Source organism: Sminthopsis crassicaudata, chromosome 3 (genome assembly GCF_048593235.1).
Source record: "Sminthopsis crassicaudata isolate SCR6 chromosome 3, ASM4859323v1, whole genome shotgun sequence".
In the NCBI taxonomy this organism is placed as follows: domain Eukaryota; kingdom Metazoa; phylum Chordata; class Mammalia; order Dasyuromorphia; family Dasyuridae; genus Sminthopsis; species Sminthopsis crassicaudata.
In genome coordinates this window covers 188,406,784-188,426,951 of record NC_133619.1, presented here as the reverse complement: position 1 = coordinate 188,426,951, position 20,168 = coordinate 188,406,784, and the positions used below count along the sequence as shown (strand labels likewise).

Below are 20,168 nucleotides of genomic sequence, written 5' to 3'. Positions count from 1 at the left end.
GAAGCCTCACTTCAAAAAAAGAAAAAAAAAGTTTCTAACTTTGCAACATGGTCTTCAGCTTTTCAGGCCTATCCTGGAAATACATTTGGTTATGTTTGTAGGCAGGATTGCAACCATGTGCAAAGTTCCCATCCGACTTTTATCTTACATTTATTTGGATTCATCTTGCCAAATTCAAACAGAATGATCTTGAAGTAGAGAACAAGTAGTGCTGAGGAAGGTGAATCAGGAATGACCTTCATGATTCTGGTAGTACATTTGGTTATCTCCTAGGAAATGATAGTTGTTTTCTAAAAAATATCACACACTCTCATTCTGGAAGATTAAAGAGTTATGCTAGAATCATGAAGATTCAGTAAGAATTCATTCAGCAAGAATGCGACCATTCAGTAAAAAAAGATCAATGTAAACATGCTGGCTATCAGGCCGGCCAAAAAAGACAATCAAACCAAAGCAATGAAAGAGAAATTGCACTTAGGCCTATAAAATATTCTGTCCCATAATACCGTAGCAGAGCTCAGGTCCAAGTCATGAAAGCATCCCATCTCTGATGGTAGTAATTAGCCTTAGCAGAGTGGGCAGCAAGGCTTTTTTTGGTAATGGCTTTTTTTACTATGTGTCTGAGGAACAGCTCAAAGGGAGAGATGCAAGCACCAAGAGTAGTGATAGCTGTCATATAGAGACAGTTTCCAGTGGGAATAGCATCCCAGGGGCAACAGACTAGACAGTAGTATAGGCAGAGGCAAAAGACAGGCCGAAAGTAGACTAGTGCTTAATGTAAAACAGAACTAATTGGTGTCTTCTAGTTTCTTTTCAACTAATTGCTTCCAGTAAAGCACATGGTGGCTATTGTACAGTTTCTCCCCAGAGAGGGCTAGGAGGAATAAAGTATGAATGATGTATATAAAGTATATATTGTGTCTAGGAAGTGGTTTACTTTCTGGCAAGAAGGGAAAAATAAAAGTATTTATCTAACCAATTCCCACAGAAGTGGGGGAAGTCCCTCTGAGCCCTCTAATGCTGTAAATATTTTGTTATTTCTAACTTTTATGGGATTCTAAAGGAGGTAAGAAGAGTCTAGATTGTGGACCAGAATGGTGTTACCAAGGAATACTTCCTAATCCATGATGATGATAGATGACTGGAAGTAACATCATCTCTGCTGTGGCCCAGGATTTCTGCTTCTCCTCATAGTATTACCTATTTTGATATCAAGATTTACTTTGAACTGCATAACCTACTACATGGTAGAACCAGATGATTATTTAGACTCAGGACTTGGTCCTTTCAAAGGATTGGGCAAGAGGAGAAGGTTGAGCCGGGTTTTTATTTTCCCATATTCACTCACTCTTGATGGGATGAGGATATTGTGGGGAGTCTTATTATTTTATTTCCTTTCTGCCATTTTTGTTCTTTGATTTTTTTTTCTTTTCATCCCTTTTCATATCTGTATCAGACTTCATGGATTCAAGACATAACATTTGGCTAGGAAATAGCTGTAAGATCATTCTAAAATGACTTAAATGAAATTACTTTAGGGGTTGTTATTCATATGTATATATGAATGTTATGTATCTATATATGCAAGTAGGGAGATGTGTGTAAGTGTGGAAATTTAGGAAACAGGAAAACAAAATGGAGAGCTTTGGATGAAAGCATTAAGGAGAGAGAAATAGAAGTGATTATTATAATTTGGAACATGCTATCTGGCCAATAAAAGAAGAAATAATTGAGGATTGGGGAAAACAACCTGAAAAATGATACAGAGGCAGAATATTGTACTGATGGAGGAATGCAATTATCCAGACATCTACTGAGACATTCTCTCTCTGTCAAAATCAGAATACCAAATAAATTTTTGATTTGCCTAAGGGATAATTCAGTCCTTCAAAAGGTAGATAGTAACAACAAGTAAAATTCTCAAGAATGAAATTATAATGAAACTGAGAGACTTTATAATCTCAATGAGGAGTACAAATTGTTCTGTCTGAAGAGATGAATTTTTATTTACAGGGAAATCAACAACCTATTGAGATTTTAAAAGAGAAATGAAGGAAAAATGGAAGAAATGTTGAATAATAGCAAATATCATGGCCAAGAAAAATATTTTCAGAATTTCTCAAGATCAAAATGAGATGAGGCTGATAAAGCATCTTAAGAACAATAACAACATCCTTTTTAATTTATACCAGGATTTTAAACAGTATCAAAGAAAATATAGCACCTTTGAAAGTGAAGAAGAATATAATAAATTACGAAAGAGAGAAGGCAGGGTCCAATTCTTCGTTTGCCTAGTAAGGAGAATGAGCTTTACACAGAAAATAATAAAATGAAAATGAAAATGATTAACAAGCTGACACTCAAGATAAGTAAAGAGGAAAGAGAACACTTCACTGCCTTTGAGGAATTGAGCTATGGCCCAAACTAAAACACATTCTTGGTAGTGGGGGGGAGGGGGAAGGAGAGAAGATGTTATTGATATCTAGATACAAAAAAGTTCCATTTCACAAATATGAGATGTAGGAGGCATGGATAAAAGGCATTTGTTCTAAAAAACAATATGTGAGTATTAATGGATCCATTTATATCCATTATAAAGTTTAATATGAGTCCACATTGAAACATGGAAGCTCAAAATCCAAAGCAATCTTGGGACATAGCTTCCAAAAACAGGATGATGATCTCTCTTTAGAAGACCTCAATTAAGGTATTGTATCCAGTTTACAGATTCAAGAGTTTTATCATGGAGAAAAGTACACTCTGAATGCCTATGATAATTTTGTTCCATATCTAAAAGGACTATCCTGTGGAGAAAGAATTAGAAAATTTCTGTTTGTGGGACAGAGCCAACAAGGCAAAGAGTAGACAGAACTTTGAATTCTTCCTGGCTTCCCTGAGAATCAACACTAAATCAAGCTTCTGAACAGATTTTGGAGTGAAAGAACCCACAAATATTTGGAATATAATAAATGTCTGGCATTAGATATCTTGAAACGACTTCCAGAAAAGGTCCATACAGATCCAACACTCACAGGCCCATGGTGAAGAGGTCCCACACAGGGAATATAGTGGGAGGTTCATAGCCAAAACACAGCAGCATCTCTATCCTGGTTCAGAAAGCCAGTGAATAAGCAGACTAGTGAGATCTCCAATGAAACTACAGAAGGAAAATAATTTTCCCCTGAACTCCAGCATAATAGGCTAGACTTGGCTAAGCCCACCCAAAGCATGGGCAAGCCCATTGCATCACCAGACCCAGTACAGGCAATGAGAAGTCCTTGTCCCTAGAGCAAGCTAGGGACAATCTCCTCTATGCCCTAGGAACAGACTCGTTTAAAAATGAGAAAAAAATAAAAGGAGCTCTGACCAAAGAGAGCTATGATGGAGATAGGAAAGACAAGAACACAAGCCCAGAATAGAATTGCAAAGACAAATGTCTCATATGAAATCTCAAATAGGATATGAGATAGTCTCATGCTCAAAAAACTATCTTGGAAGAGTTCAAAAAGAATCTTAAAAGACAGAACAAAAATGGGGAAAAAAGAAATGAGCTTTGCAGAAGAGTCTGGAAAAGGAAACATGGAAATTGACTAAAGAAAACAACTCCTTAAAATGCATTTAGTGAAATGAGAAAAAAAAACTATATGGAAAAAACAACTCCCTGAAAGTAGAATTTTAAAACTCCATAGAAAATACAAATGGTGAAATGAAAAAAAAAATCCAATGAACAAAACAACTCCATTAAAAGTACAATTGCTCAAATGTCAAAGGAGATTTTTAAAAAAGTTAATTGAAGAAAATAATTTACTAAAAAATAGAATTAGATAAATGGAAGTGAATGTCTCATTGATATCAAGAATCAAAAATGAAAAAGTCTCCCAAAAATGATAAAAAAGAAGAAAATGTAAAATACTTCATTGGAAAAACAACTGATCAGGAAAATTGAGCCAGGAGAAACAATCAAAGAATCATTAGACTACCTGAAAACCTCGATGGGGGAAAGAAAAACCTGGATAAGATCTTTCAAGAAATCATTAAAGAAAATTGCCCTGATATCTTAGAAACAGAGGGTAAAATAGTCATTGAAAGAATTCCACCAATCATCTCCTGAAAGATACCCCAAAATGAAAACTCCCTGCAATATTATAGCTAAATTCCAGAATTATCAGATCAAGGAGAAAATATTGCAAACAACTAGAAAGAAACAAATTAAATATTGAAGAGCCATGATCAAGATGACCCATAATCTAGCAGTTTCAATATTAAAGAATAAGAAGGCCTGGAATATAATATTATGGAAGGCAAAGGAGCTTGGATTATAACAAAAAATCAACTACCCAGCAAACTGAGCATTTTTTTTCCAGTGGAAAGCTGGATATTCAAGGAAATAGGAATTTTCAATCATTTCTGATGAAAAGACCAAAGCTAGACAGAAAATTTGTTCTTCAGGTACAAGACTCAAGAGAAGAATAACAAGATAAAAAGGGAAGAAAAAATTTTATTAAAGATTAAAATGTCTACATCCCTATAGGAGAAAATTATATTTCTAATGCTTTAGAATTATATCTTTGTCAATGGTAAAAATTTACTTTAATATGATGATATAAACAAGAAATTAGGGGTGGATAGAGGATTGTACTAAGAGTAGAGAAACGGGGAGGTAAAATGGAGTAAATTATATCATTGAAAGAGGCACAAAAGACCTATTTTAGTTAAGGGAAAGAAGGAAGGGGGATGAACATTGTCTGAAGCTTAATCTTGTAAGTTTTGGATCAAAGAATACCAGTTGGGTGTAGAAATGTATCTTATCCTATAAAGAAACAGGAGGAGAAAGGAGAAAGAAAAGGGAGCTGCATATAAGGGAGGATGGAAACACTAGGGCAAAAGAGGAGGGATGACAGAAATTAAGGAAGGTAGAGGACTACTAAGGAGGGATTGGGTGGAAAGAGAATAAAAGTATATACAGGGGAAAAATAGGGTGAAAGGAAATACAGAGTTGGTAATCATAAATGTGAATACAATGAACTCTCCCATAAAATGTAAATGAATAGCAGAGTCGATTGAAAAATAAAATCCTAGAATATGTTGTTTACAATAAATATATTTGAAACAGAGAGATACATACAGAGTAGAAGTAAAAGGCTAGAGTAAAATGTTTTATGCTTCTGCTGAAGCAAAAAAAGCTGGTGTAGCAATTCTAATCTCAGAAAAGCAAAAGTAAAAATAGATTTAAATAAAAGAAATAAAGAAGGAAATTACATTTTGTTAAAAGGTACCATAAACAATGAAGAAGCAACAATACTAAATGCATATGTACCAAGTGGATATGGCATCCAATTTCTTAAGAAGTTATTAAGCTTACAGGAAGAAATAGACAGCAATATTAAATTGATGGAGGATATCAACCTTCCCCTCTCAGACTTAGATCTAACCACAAAATAAACAGGAAATAAACTTAAAAAAATAACAAAACCCTAGAAAAATTAGATATAATTTTCTCTGAAGAAAAGTGAATAGGGACAGAAAGAAATACACTTTTTCACTTTTTTGTGATTATTTTTTCTCTCTTGTGGTTTTTCCCTTTTGTTCTGATATTTCTTTTCCAACATGAATTATAAAGAAACGTGTCTTAAAAAGTTAATATACATGTGTAACTAGAAAAAATAATTTTAAAAAGGGAAAAAGGAAAAAATAGACAGCAAAATTATATTAGTGGGGGATCTCAATCTCCTTTTATAAGAACTAGATAAATCTAACCATAAAATAAACAAGAAAGATTATAAAATGGCAAATAGAATTTTAGAAAAGTTAGGTATGATAGACCTTTGGAGAAAATTGAATGGGGACAGAAAATAATATACTTTTTTCTCAATAGTATATGTTATCTATCCCAAAATTGGCAATGTGTTAGGGCATAAAATCCTCAGAATCATATGCAGAAAGGCAGAAATAGTGAATGCATCCTTTTAGAACATGATGCAATAAAAATTACATATAATAAAAGGACATAGGAAAAAAGACCTAAAATTAATTTGAAACTAAATAATCTAATCCTAAAGAATGAGTGAGTGAACCTCCAAACCATAGGAATTATGGTTAATTTCATCTAAAAGAATGATAATAATGAGAGAGCATATCAAAACTTAAGGGGTATAGAAAAAGCAAATCTTAGAGGAAATTCTATAGCTCTAGTAGTTTATGTGAATAAAATAGAGAAAGCAACATTGATGAATTAGGTATTCAGCTATAAAAAGAACATATTAAATAACTCTAATTATATAGCAAATTTGAAATTCTGAAAATCAAAGGATATGTTAATAAAATTGAAAGTAAGAAAAGTATTACTAATAACTAATAACTAATAAAGAAAACTTAAGAGTTGGTTTAATGAAAAAAGCTACAAAATAGGTAAACCTTTGGTTAACTTGATTTTAAAAAGGAAAGAAGAAAACCAAATTAGCAATAAAACGAAAAGGGTGAACTTACCATCAATGAAGAGGAATTTAAAGGAATTATTAGAAGCTATTTGCTCAACTGTATGACAATAAATATGATAATCAAACTGAAGGTGAACACTCACAAAAAATATATACCCAGCTTAACAGAAGAGAAAATAAATTACTTAAATAGTCCCATTTTAGAAACAGAAAATAAACAACCTATTAAAAAGTAGTTCCCAACTAAGGGGTATCCAGTCAAGTTTCTAGTTCCTTGCCACTACAAAAAAGGGCTGTTACAAACATTTTTGCACATGTGTGGTTTTTTTTCTTTTTTTAATAATAATTTTTTTTCTTTTTTAAATATATGCAAAGATAGTTTTCAACATTCACACTTGCAAATTCTTGAATTCCAAATTTTTCTCCCTTCTTTCTCTCTATCCCCTTCCCTAGACAACAAGCAATTCAAAATATGTTAAACATGTCCAATTCTTCTATACACATTTCCACATTAATCATGCCACTGAAAAAAATCAGATCTAAAAGGAAAAAAAAAATGAGAAAGAAAACAAAAAGCAAGCAAACAACAACATAAAAAGGTAAAAATACTATGTTGTGATCCACATTTAGATCCCATATTCCTAAGATTAGATCCCATATTCCTCTTTCAGGATGCAGACTGCTCTTTCCATCACAAGTCTATTAGAATTGGCCTGAGTCAAGTCATTGTTGAAAAACCCATCAAAGTTGATCATTGCATAATCTTGTTGTTGTGTACAATGTTATCTTGGTTCTACTCACTTCACTTAGCAGGAGTTCATGTAAGTCTCTTCAGACCTTTCTGAAATCATACTGCTGATTGTTTCTTACACAACAATAATATTCTATAACATTCATATATCATAACTTATCCTTATTATAAATTGCTGTAATCTCTTTGCTAATATTTTATTTAAGATCTTTGCGTCGATTTTTATTAGGGACATTGGTCTAAACTTTGTCTTTTTTTTGTCCTTCCTGGCTTAGGTATCAGTAACATATCTGTGTCATAAAAATAATTTGGTATTCCGCCTTCCCCTGTTTTCCCAAATAATTTTATAGTATTGTAATTAATTCACTTGTAAATCCATCTGACCCTGGAGATTTTTATTAAGGAGCTTATTAACAGGACAATAATTCAATATTAATTAGGATAATAAGTGCAAAGTGTTATGAAACCTGTCATGTGAGGTCACTATTTTTTTAGTTGCATTTAGCAACTATATGTTGCTTTTCAGTGAAATTCTAGGAGGAGAAAATTAGAGAAAAAATGAATATTGTAAAAAGTAAAGAATGGGTTTAAAATTTAGCAAAGTCACAGTCACATAATTTGAAAGTTTTAAGGCATCTCAGTGCCTTAAAAGTAGTCCATCTTATAGATGAACAACTCCCTAGTATAGAATATGTAATAAATGGTCATCTGGATACCACAGCAACAAAATTACATTATGATCAACTGTGATGGACTTCACTGTTTTCAACAATGAGGTGATTCAAGTTAGTTCCAATAGACTTGCAATGGAAATACCCATCCGTATCCAGAAATAGGATTGTAGAGGATGCAGGTAGATCAGAATATAGTATTTCTTTCTTATTTTTCTCCTTTTGATTTGGTTTTTCTTGAATAGCATTATAAATGAGGAAGTTTATTTAGAAGATTTGCATACATTTAACTTATATCAGCTTACTTGCTATCTAGGAAAGGGGGGGTGGAGTTGGAGAGGGAGGGTGAAGAATTTGGAACACAAGGTTTTGCAAAGATGATGTTTATACATATGTGTATCTTAATAGATATATATACATATATATATATATATATATATACATAATATATGCTTAATTCATAGCCTTCTTGGGTGGTGGAAGAGAAGGAAAAGAAAAAAAAACAACAATGTACAAAGACACACTAAAATAAAGCCTACAAGGAAGCAAAGAATGATATTTAATTTTTGGTAAAACTTTCTCAAATGGAATTAAATTAAATGAATTAAAGAACTGAATTTAAGTTAAATGTAAAATTAATATAATTTAAATTTAAAGGTAAAATATCCCTAAGAAATAGTTCCAATAATACCCATATCTACAATTGTCTAAAAAAAAATGCAAAATATTGTTGTGATCTTAACTATTCCTAAAGAAAAAAATAAAAGGTGAAGAAAAAGAAGGAAAAGGAGGAAAGAAAGAAGGAAGGAAGGAAGGAAGGAAGGAAGGAAGGAAGGAAGGAAGGAAGGAAGGAAGAAAGGAAGGAAGGAAGGAAGGAAGGAAGGAAGGAAGGAAGGAAGGAAGGAAGGAAGGAAGGAAGGAAGAAAAGAAACAACATATGATTGAAATATTATGGAAAACATCTTATTTCTAAATATCTAATAAATGTTGAAGAAATTTGTAGCTTTCATTATCCTTTAAATTAATTGGACACTGATGTAAAGTAGAGATTTAGTCTGGACATATTGGTTCTGGCTCAAGATAATGGGAAATTTCAATTATAGGATATATCAACTCCAGAAGCATCAAGCCATGCAGTTTTATTAGATAGCATAACTTTACATATCATGAAGATTTAAATCATTATTGCTTAACTTTTTAGAAAAACATATTACAAAATTAAAGGTTATGTCAAAATAAATTTTTCATTGAAATGAGGTAAGGTTCCCTGCATCTTTCACTTACAAATGCTTCCTTCCCACTTTCTTCATAGCCAGTAGCAAAGATTATCCTCTCTTTAATCATATCTACCAGAGTTGAATTGGTTAATATCTTTTACATAAAATTATTACACTGGTTAAAAGAAATATAATGTTTCCTTTTATTTTAAGGACAGAAAATAGATTGCATGGCAACCATATAAATGGCCAGATTAGTCTCAAATTTTACCAGCATTACTTGTATTCTGTTTCTTAAAAAATTATTTGTAAAGCAAATTATGGTCAAAGAATTATATATTTTAAAGAGTCACAAGGTCTCAACTCAACAGGTATTACCCAGCATATCTGCTTAAGATGATTTCAGAACATGCAGCCTAAATTCTTCTGATAAAATTTCATAGCCAAAGTTTTATATAACAGTTTTGAGGTATATGGTGAAGACACCATGGTGAAAAAATAAATGTTACAAACCATTCTCCAATTGATAAATGGTCAAAGGATACAAAGAGACAATTTTCTTTTTTTTTTTTTAATTTTAAATTTTATTTTATAATTATAACATTTTTGACAGTACATATGCATGGGTAATTTTTTACAACATTATCCCTTGCACTTACTTCTATTCAGATTTTTTCCCTTCCTCCCCCAACCCCCTCCCCCAGATGGCAAGCAGTCTTATATATGTTAAATATATTACAGTATATTCTAGATACAATATATGTGTGTAGAACCGAATTTTTTGTTGCACAGGAAGAATTGGATTCAGAAGGTAAAAATAACAGTTTACATTCATTTCCCAGTGTTCCTTTTCTGGATGTAGCTGGTTCTGTACATCATTAATCAATTGGAATTGGATTAGCTCTTCTCTATGTTGAAGAAATCCACTTCCATCAGCATACATCCTCGTACAGTATCATTGTTGAAGTGTATAATGATCTTCTGGTTCTGCTCGTTTCACTCAGCATCAATTGATGTAAGTCTCTCCAAGCCTCTCTGTATTTCTCCTGTTGGTCATTTCTTATAGAACAATAATATTCCATAACATTCATATACCATAGTTTACCCAACCATTCTCCAATTGATGGACATCCATTCATCTTCCAGCTTCTAGCCACTATGAAAAAGGCTGCCACAAACATTTTGGCACATACAAGTCCCTTTCCCTTCTTTAGTAGTTCCTTGGGGTATAAGCCCAGTAGTAGCACTGTTGGGTCAAAGGGTATGCACATTTTGATAACTTTTTGGGCATAATTCCAGATTGCTCTCCAGAATGGTTGGATTCTTTCACAACTCCACCAACAATGCATCAGTGTCCCAGTTTTCCCACAGCCCCTCCAACATTCATCGTTATTTGTTCCTGTCATCTTAGCCAATCTGACAGGTGTGTAATGATACCTCAGAGTTGTTTAATTTGCATTTCTCTGATCAATAGTGATTTGGAACACTCTTTCATATGAGTGGAAATAGTTTTAATGTCATCATCTGAAAATTGTCTGTTCATATCCTTTGACCATTTATCAATTGGAGAATGGCTTGATTTCTTATAAATTAAAGTCAATTCTCTGTATATTTTGGAGATGAGGCCTTTATCAGAACCTTTAACTGTAAAAATTTTTTCCCAATTTGTTACTTCCCTTCTAATCTTGTTTGCATTAGTTTTGTTTGTGCAGAAACTTTTTAATTTGGTGTAATCAAAATGTTCTATTTTGTGATCAATAATGGTCTCTAGTTCTCCCTTGGACACAAACTCCTTCCTCCTCCACAAGTCTGAGAGGTAAACCATCCCATGTTCCTCCAATTTATTTATGATTTCGTTCTTTATGCCTAAATCTTGGACCCATTTTGATCTAACTTAGTATGTGGTGTTAAATGTGGGTCCATGCCTAGTTTCTGCCATACTAATTTCCAGTTTTCCCAGCAGTTTTTGTCAAATAATGAATTCTTATCCCAAAATTTGGGATCTTTGGGTTTGTCAAAGATTAGATTGCTATTTTTATTCACTATCTTGCCCTGTGAACCTAACCTATGCCACTGATCAACTAGTCTATTTCTTAGCCAATACCAAATGGTTTTGGTGACTGTTGCTTTATAATATAGCTTTAAATCAGGTACACTTAGACCACCTTCCTCTGACTTTTTTTTCATTAGTTCCCTTGCAATTCTCGACCTTTTATTCTTCCATATGAATTTTGTTGTTATTTTTTCTAGGTCATTAAAATAGTTTCTTGGGAGTCTGATTGGTATAGCACTAAATAAATAGATTAGTTTGGGGAGTATTGTCATCTTTATTATATTCGCTCGGCCTATCCAAGAACACTGAATGTCTTTCCAATAATTTAAATCTGACTTTATTTTTGTGGCAAGTGTTTTGTAATTTTGCTCATATAATTCCTGACTCTCCTTTGGTAGATATATTCCCAAATATTTGATACTATCGACTGTTATTTTGAATGGAATTTCTCTTTGTATCTCTTGCTGTTGGATTGTGTTGGTAATGTATAAAAATGCTGAGGATTTATGTGGATTTATTTTGTATCCTGCGACTTTGCTAAAATTCTGAATTATTTCTAATAGCTTTTTAGCAGAGTCTTTGGGGTTCTCTAAGTATACCATCATGTCATCCAAAGAGACAATTTTCAGATGAAATTAAAACCATTTCTAGTCATTTGAAAAAATGCTCTAAGTCACTATTGATGAGAGAAATGCAAATTAAAATAACTCAGAGGTACTACTACATACTTCTCAAATTGACTAAAATGTCAGGAAAAAATAATGATGAACGATAGGAAGGAAATGTTAATAATGAGGGAATGTTGGAAAATAGGGACACTAATACATTGGTGGTGGAGTTGTGAACTGATCCATTCTGTAGAGCAATATGGAAATACGACCAAAGGGCTACCAAACTGTAAAAACCCTTTGGTCTAGCAGTGTTTTTACTAGGCCTGTATTTCAAAGAGATCTTTAAATGAAAAAGGATCCGCATGTGCAAAACTCTTGGTAGCAGCCATTTATATAATGGCAAGGAACTGTAAACTGAATGGATAACCATCAGTTGAAGAATAGATAAATAAGTTATGGTATATGAATGTTATGGAATACTATTGTTCTATAAGAAATGATCAGCAGGATGATTTCAGAAAGGCCTGGAGAGATTTACATGAACTGATGATAAGTGAAATGAGTAGAACTAAGAGAACATTTTACAAAGTAACAAGAAGATTGCATGATGATCAGTTCTGAGCGATGTGTTTCTTTTTAACAGTGAGGTGATCCAGGCCAGTTCCAGTGGTCTTGTGATGGAGAGAGCCAGCTGCACCCATAGAGAGGACTATGTACTGAGTATAAATCTCAACATATTTTCACTTTTTTTTGTTGTTTGTTTGAATTTTGTTTTCTGTCTCATTTTTTCCCTTTTTTTAATCTATTTCTTTTTTGCGTGTAGCATTATAATTGTGGATATATGTATAGAAGAATTGCACATGTTTAATACATATGTAAAGGGCTGAAACTGAGTTGATGCACTGGAATCAGACAACCAAGCACTTAAGGTTAATTAATTGGACAATACTCTATTAGCATATGCTTGGAAAATGGCCCTTCCCACTATTCTGTGCTGGCTCCATCTTTTGGTGTATGTAGACAATTGTAGGAGGGATTAGGGGGTGGAGTTTGGAGGTAAATGAGGAGAAGGGAGGTGGTGGAGATGCTGAGTCCTTTCCCTTCACTTCTACCCCTAAAGACCAAGAAAAAAGACCAAGGACTTTTGCTTATCCTGACTCCAGCTGATTCCAAGGCATCCAAGGTGCTAACTTGGTCTTCCCACACATATATTGAATTACTTGCCATGTAGAGGAGAGGGTGGGGGGAAGAGAGGAAGGGAGAATAAAAATTGAAAAATTTTCAAAAGTGAATGTTGTAAACTATTTTTGACATGAGAAGATTTCTAAAAAAAAAAAAGGAAAAATGTTACAAGATAATTTTGTTGTAAATTTGAAAGTAATAGCAAGTTTTGCATAATAGACTTATATTCTCATGAACAATCATATTTTTAATGTACTATATTATGGATTAAAAAGAAAATTTAAAAAGAAAAAAGTTACATGCTATTCTGGTCATTATGGGAAAATGGCAGAGTATATCAAAAATTTCCAGACTCTCCAGATTTTCTCTACAAATAAGGAAAGAAAATAGCCAAAGAATGAATGTAGAGCTGCAAAAATAAAGGGGAAAGGCAATTGTTCTCCTAAGACAACTTGAGAGAACCTCAGAAAAGCCAGGGCTTCTGGGAACTGAGATTTGGCCCAAGTGAAGTGTAGACACTTAGGCCTACTTCATGTAATTAAATAAAGAACAGCCCCTGAGGGCAGCGCCACTGGAAAATTTTACCACAATCTCAATCTCAAAAAATTTCACCTCAGGAACTTTCATCTCATAAATGTTTATCTCACAAACTTTTATCTAAGGAATAGCAGAAGGCTTAATGGTAGGGGATTGAAGGATCTTGATATTTCCAGATGCCAAGCCTAGCAGTGCTGACAAGGCATGATTTCAGGCTGTGGCTATGGGTTAAGGAGGAGCTGGCATATACTTGTTTAGTGAGTGTGGCAGTACTTGGAACAAAACATTTTTGGAATCCTTGGCTAGGAGCGCAAACTTTGACTTAGGGGTGGAAAGAGGAGTCACTATGGTTGCTTTCCTCAGAAAGAATTTAGAAAACAAAAGTAAGGAGAATCTGAGGCAATACTAACCATTACTTGCTAGTAAAACATGATTGTAATAATAAGGCACTAAAATAAAATAAAACCAAAAAAATAAAAAAATAAAAATGAGTAATCAAAGGGAAAAGACCAGAGATAGCTACATTACTGTAAAAGAAGATTTGGGTTCATATTCAGAGGAATATAATAACATTTAAAAAGAAAAAGTACTTCTACCCCAAAGAGTAATATTAAATGGTCACATTGCCTAAAAAGAGTTCTTAGGAGAACTTAAAAAGGAATTCAAAAATCAAATATGAGATATCAAGAAGAAAAAAGCATTTCAAGAAAATTATGAAAAAGTTAACCAATTAGAAAAAGAGATACAAAACCTTGAGAAAGAAAATAACTTCTTGAAAACCAGAACCGGACAATAGCAATCAAATAATGTTATAAGACACCAAGTAATACTAAAACTACAAAAAAACTAGGAGAAAATGGGAAATGTCTAATAGAAAAATAACTAATCTGGAGAATAAATAAATAGTAAGAATTATTGGGCAACTTAAAAACTATGATTAAAAAATCTGGATATAATATTACAAGAAATTATTAAGAAAAATTCACCTAAAGTTCTAAAACAAGAAAGAGAAATAAAAATAGAAAAAAATAAATACTATTCACTACCTGAAAGAAATCCTAACACAAAAAAATGACAAAAAACTTTTAAAACTCTTAGGTTAAGAAGAAAATATTGAAAGCAAGAAGAGAACAAAGAGAATATCTTTATATACCATCAGAATTTCAGCTTCTTCACTAAAAGACTGTAGGACTTGCAACATAATATTTTGAAGAGGAAAATATCTGGGATTATATGGAGGAGTAATTTACTGAGCAAAGTTGAGTATTATCTTGAATGGGAATTTTTTTTTTAAATAGTGATATTTGATTAACTGAAAGACTTCATGTGTTTGTAACAACAACAACAACAACAACAACAACAACAACAAAAAACAACAACCTACTCTCAATGGAAAATTCAATATAAAAGATCCAATGGAATTATAAAGAAAACATTAAAAATTATCAGGCACTCATTAAGGTCAAAATGTCTACTTACTATATCTATATCACTTGTATATGGAATGCTTATGGGGTGATTCCAAAAAATAAAATTGGGTAAGAAAAGGATCAATTATATTATAAAAATGAAGCATGAAGCAAAGAACTAATACAAAGAAAGCTGGTGGAGACGTTGGATTGGTAATGTTTAGAATCTTATGATCATCTTGATTGAAGGGGAAGAGTATAGAAATCTTTTGAACATGTAGAGACATAAGAAAATTGGGGGACAAGATTAGATAGGACTTTTAGAGTAAAAAAAGAGTCAGATGGGGGAAGGATAGGGCAGGGATTTTTAGAGGAGTGTGTAGATTGGTATTGGAAAGGTTAGGGAGAGATTCCAAGAGCACTCTTGGAGGGGATAGATGGGGTGGGCAATAGGAGAATAGGGGGGAGACAAAATAAGGTAACAATGATAGAGTAAAAAGAGAGGCTGAGAGGGAAAATACTGAGCAAAAATAAGGTTAATGAAAATTCACAAATAGTAATTATAACTTTAAATACGAATGGGATGTTTATAGCAGATTTTTTTGTAGTTGCAAAGAACTCGAAATTGTAGGGTTCACTATCAGTTGAGAAATGGCTGAACAAGTTGTGTATGATTCAGAATTGCTTGTTTTATTCTTTAAATTAAAAATACTATAACTTAGCAACATGCTATTTTCTCCTAATGGGTTATGAATTTATAAGCATATTAATATCATAAATATTGTTCCATTTTGCTTTGTTCTAGTCAACTATGTACATTGGCTAGTGAAACAACTCTCATGAGATTGTGGTCTAATGACATTTTAAATTTGCTCTTAAAAGGTGATTTCTGTTTCTGAATAAAGTAACAACTGATAAATCCACTGCAATAAAAATGTTAAGCTAAAAGTAGTTTAAAAGTCTAAATTAAAAATTTCAAAGGAAATAGTTTTTATTTTCTCTGCTGACCAAAAATTGTCACATTTCTTCATTTGAAGAACTTATATCTTCATATAAATGCTTCAAATGAAGAAACATGACATAGTTATCAAACCCTTTTGTCTCTTAAAAATGTGTGAAATGTAGAAAACTTAATGATTTTTAAATGCTCTCACTATTTTTACTGTAAAGCTTTGGGTAACAAATGAAAATAATAACCTTTACATTTGTATGGATTAATGCACTGTTAACATCAAGTTAACTTTCACATATCTATTTGAAAATAAATACAAATGTATGTTATGTTGAGGGGAAAAGAACTGAAAGAAATCACAATTGAAAAAATTACTTCTATACACATATATATGTGTATTATATAAATATATATGCATATATATAATCATAATAAGATATTTTATTAACTTTAGAATTTTGTTTATTCTTATTAAATAACAAAAAGATGTTTAAAAGTTTAGCAATTAATTCATGTGGTATTGAAATTGGATTTTTTAAAGAAAACCATGAGAATGAAAATCATGTAAAGTGAACTAAAATGCTATGTAGTTTTACAATTTAAAAATTAACAAGTAATAGTCATTTAGAAAATAATTTTTGACATAAATTATTTAATATAGTTTGTTAACATTCTCTCTGAGAGAAAGTAGAGAAGACTGTACGAATTTAAAACAGTATCATCTTGTCATAGAAAAAGCATTAAGAGATGATTCCTATTAATTTGCTGAAGAGCATAGCAAGGAAGATGGATTAAAAAATAATCTCTTTCTTGCTACATTAATCCACATACCAATATGTGGAAAACAGATACTATCTATTAGATATTAAAGGCAAAATTGACTCTGCTGTCCACTAGCATCTTTGAATTTTCCATCTCTTGCTAGACACAGAGAATTCCCTGAGGAAAGGCTGCTAACAGCCAGACCTGGTTATTTTCCATTTATACAGAGAATTTACTATTTCTTGCTATAACTTGACAGTCAGCTTCCTCAGGTAAGAAGACATCAGACCTGGTATGCTCTAGTCCCTTGAGGCTCCTGATTGATACAGTGTATCCCATGAGAAAAGACTTCTAAACAATAGACCAGGCATCTTTAACTCCCTTAAAACAAACACTTCCATCTGTATCATCATAATGCAATGTCCATATCCTGCTGTCAGTTCAATATTCCATCTTTGATAGGAAGAACCTCCTATACAAAAAGGAATCCTTTCTTTGACATCTGGCCCCCTAACTCCTGCTATATTTGTCCTTTGAGAATAGAGAAATAGTACCATTCTCACACTTGGTCATATTTTTCATATTGCACTAAATTTGAACTCCTACAGATCATCATCCAAACCCAATTCCAAACCTATTGCTGCTCAATTACTCATCTCCATCCCTTAAAACCCTCCCACCATAGAGTTTTAACCTAACTCCATCCAGCTCTTCCATTGTGCTTTCTGGAATACCTTTTCTATAGACAATAAATTTCCTTTCATCTTAAATCTTTTCCTCTCCCTTCCATCCTTGACTTTTCCTTCCATCTACTAGCTCTTACTGAAATAAGGATTCTCTCTGATGACATGCCTCTGAAAGCACCTTCCAATACTGGCTACACCATTTATTGCCTTTCGTTCACTAATTGATTTGCATCCAGTTTCTTCTAGTTTCTTCCCATTTCTCTATCATTCAGTAAACTCTTTTCCTTTGAAATCCATGACATTCATATCTATCACCCAATCAAAATGCTGGCAATTTTCATTTCCAGACTGCCAGGTAACTCCTCCTTCTTCTTCAATGAATACTTCGTTCACAATTTTTCTTTTCTCCCCAACTCCTATCCTCACACTAGGGAATTTCAGCTTACATATTGATTATCCCTCAAATACCCTAACCACTCAATTCCTCAATCTAATCACCTCCCACAAATTGCTCCTCTACTCAACTTCAGACATATACAAAGATAGTATTAGGTTTAATTTTATCATCACCCTCAAAATGCCACCTCTTATGTTCAAGAATTTTGAAATCACTTAATTCAACTATAATATATTGGGAGGGTTATGTTTTTTTTAACTTCTCTCTTTGCCTTCCTTTATAGAATACTACTCTTTCTATTCACCATGATCTCCAACTCCTTGAGCTCTTAATTCTTTCAGAGGCCATGTACCCTATAATAAACATTCTTACTTCTCATCTTGACTTCTTGGTGAAACAATTCGACTCTATAATGTCCTCCTACCTTGAATCTCTAGTCCTAATATCATATAACCAATTATGTATTATATAACATATATAATTATCTAATAACCAAGTGTCAACTTTAGATCACTACTACCATTTCTTACATTTGTTCCTACACATATGCTGCTAAATAAAGTTGAAGTAAATTAAGCAATCATTCTAACTGGGTGCACTAAAAATTTATTATATTAACTGTTATGGGCCAGAACTTGAAATAAGGTGCTAAGTCATTGATAGAGACAATGCTTATGTACTTAGTTCACGACCTTTAAGGAGTTCACACATTTAAAGGAGTTTACACTTTTAGAGAACATAGAGGAGATTCAAAAATCAAGGAGATTCACAAGTCTGGTAGAAATATAAGCAAGAAGCTCTCAGGGCCAGAGCCATAAGCCCACAGAAGCCCACAATCCCACTCTCGGAGGTGGAAAAGATTCATTTCAACTTCCACCTTTGTGTTGGATGGAGACATTAGGAGATAGCTCTCAGAACAAAGGAGAGATAGTCTTCTAAGAAAGCTAACCAGGCCCAGGAAAAGAGACAGAACTTTGAAGAAGAAAATAAAGGATCTGGACTTTAACTCCTGGCTGCATTTGGTGTTATTAAACTGAACTGAAAGGAAGGTTACCTCCAGAGAAATCTGCTCCCAGAGAAGATTATATTTTAGAGAAGAGAACACTACAGTTAACTTCAAATGGGCCCTCAGTGCTATGAGGAAGTCCTTCTATACCACCTTTACCAATTCACCTCATTCTCCATGTAGCATTTCCAAATCTTTTCAGTCTTTTTTGGATCCCCCATGGTTTGCTTATCTAATATTTTAACAGAAACCATTTGCTATTAACTCCTCCCCTCTTTCTTATTACTCTTATGCTTTCTACCACTTTCTCTTCCTTCATTCCTGTCTCATGTAATGAACTATTCTTATCCTTTTCCAAGCTAGCCTTTCTACTTAAAGAGAAGCACTCCTCTGTTTTCCTTTGCTGAATCCTTATTCATACCATGCCCTCTAAATACAGATATCCTTCAGGATTCTGTCCTGAATGAACTCTTCTTTTTTTTCCCCTCTATACTATCTCACAAGGGAATCTCATCAGATCCATGGATTTAACCATCATTTCTATGTTAATGATTCTCAAATCTATCGTGCCCCAATTTCTTTTCTGACCTTCAATCTCTCATCTCTTAATGCCTTTCAAACATCTTGAACTGGGTTTCTGGTAGATATTTTAACCTCAATATGTTCAAAACAAAATTCACAATTTTACCATAAATCCTCTATATCTCCTACCTTCCTCATTACTACAGAAGGCAACACCATCATATCAGTCACTCAGATTCATAATTTAGGAGACATTCCAAATCCCTCACTATCTTTCAGCCTCAATAAGGAATCTCTTGCCAATGTTAATCCATCAATTTCACATTTGAAATATTTCTCATATATGACCCCTTCTGATCTCTGATACTATAATCACCAGAGGGATGAAGACAAGATAATCTTGACCTCACAATTACTATATCCAATCAGGAGAACAAGCTATAGATGTCAACCCCTAAGGTTACTTCTTTTCTATATAAGGCTCTGCCGTCCTCCCCCACCATCCCCTTGTTAACTGTTGGTTAATTAAGAATTTGGCCTGCTGCCAACAGCTTTGGATATGTTCTAAATCTACAAATTCTAAATCTCACAACACTGGCAAGGATCCCTCATATATTTTGGAGCTTCAGCCCTTGCATACTATCACACTAAGAAACCAGTAAAGGGATTTTCCTAATGTCAAAGTGTATCTAATTATGTCAACTTCCACTTCACTCAATACATTCCAGTGATTTCCTATTGCCTCCAGGAGCAAATGATCCAATTAGTATTCAATGCCATCATAACCTACCTCCAAATAACTTTCCAATATTTTTTTCTTATTCCTCTATTACCTCTCCCAATATCCCACTATTCCAAGAAATGGCTTCAGAAATTTTCTGTTCATTCCCCATACCTGATGTATTCCCTCATCTGTTCTACTTACTTCTCTTGACTTCCTTTGTCACAACTAAAATCCCAACTTTCACAGGAAGT

At 33.2% G+C, this 20,168-nt stretch overlaps 1 protein-coding gene and 1 long non-coding RNA gene across 12 annotated transcripts in view; one reads left to right on the top strand and one right to left on the bottom strand.

Annotated features, from left to right (window-relative positions):
* The window catches only part of LOC141560940 (uncharacterized), a 186,497-nt gene extending 174,036 nt beyond the window's left edge, over nt 1–12,461 (top strand). The window contains exon 3 of the long non-coding RNA XR_012487911.1: nt 12,384–12,461. This is a non-coding gene — a long non-coding RNA (uncharacterized LOC141560940). The remainder of the gene's footprint in view (nt 1–12,383) is intronic.
* Nucleotides 1–20,168, bottom strand: part of ROBO2 (roundabout guidance receptor 2) — a 632,113-nt gene that overhangs the window by 542,006 nt on the left and 69,939 nt on the right. The window lies entirely within an intron of this gene.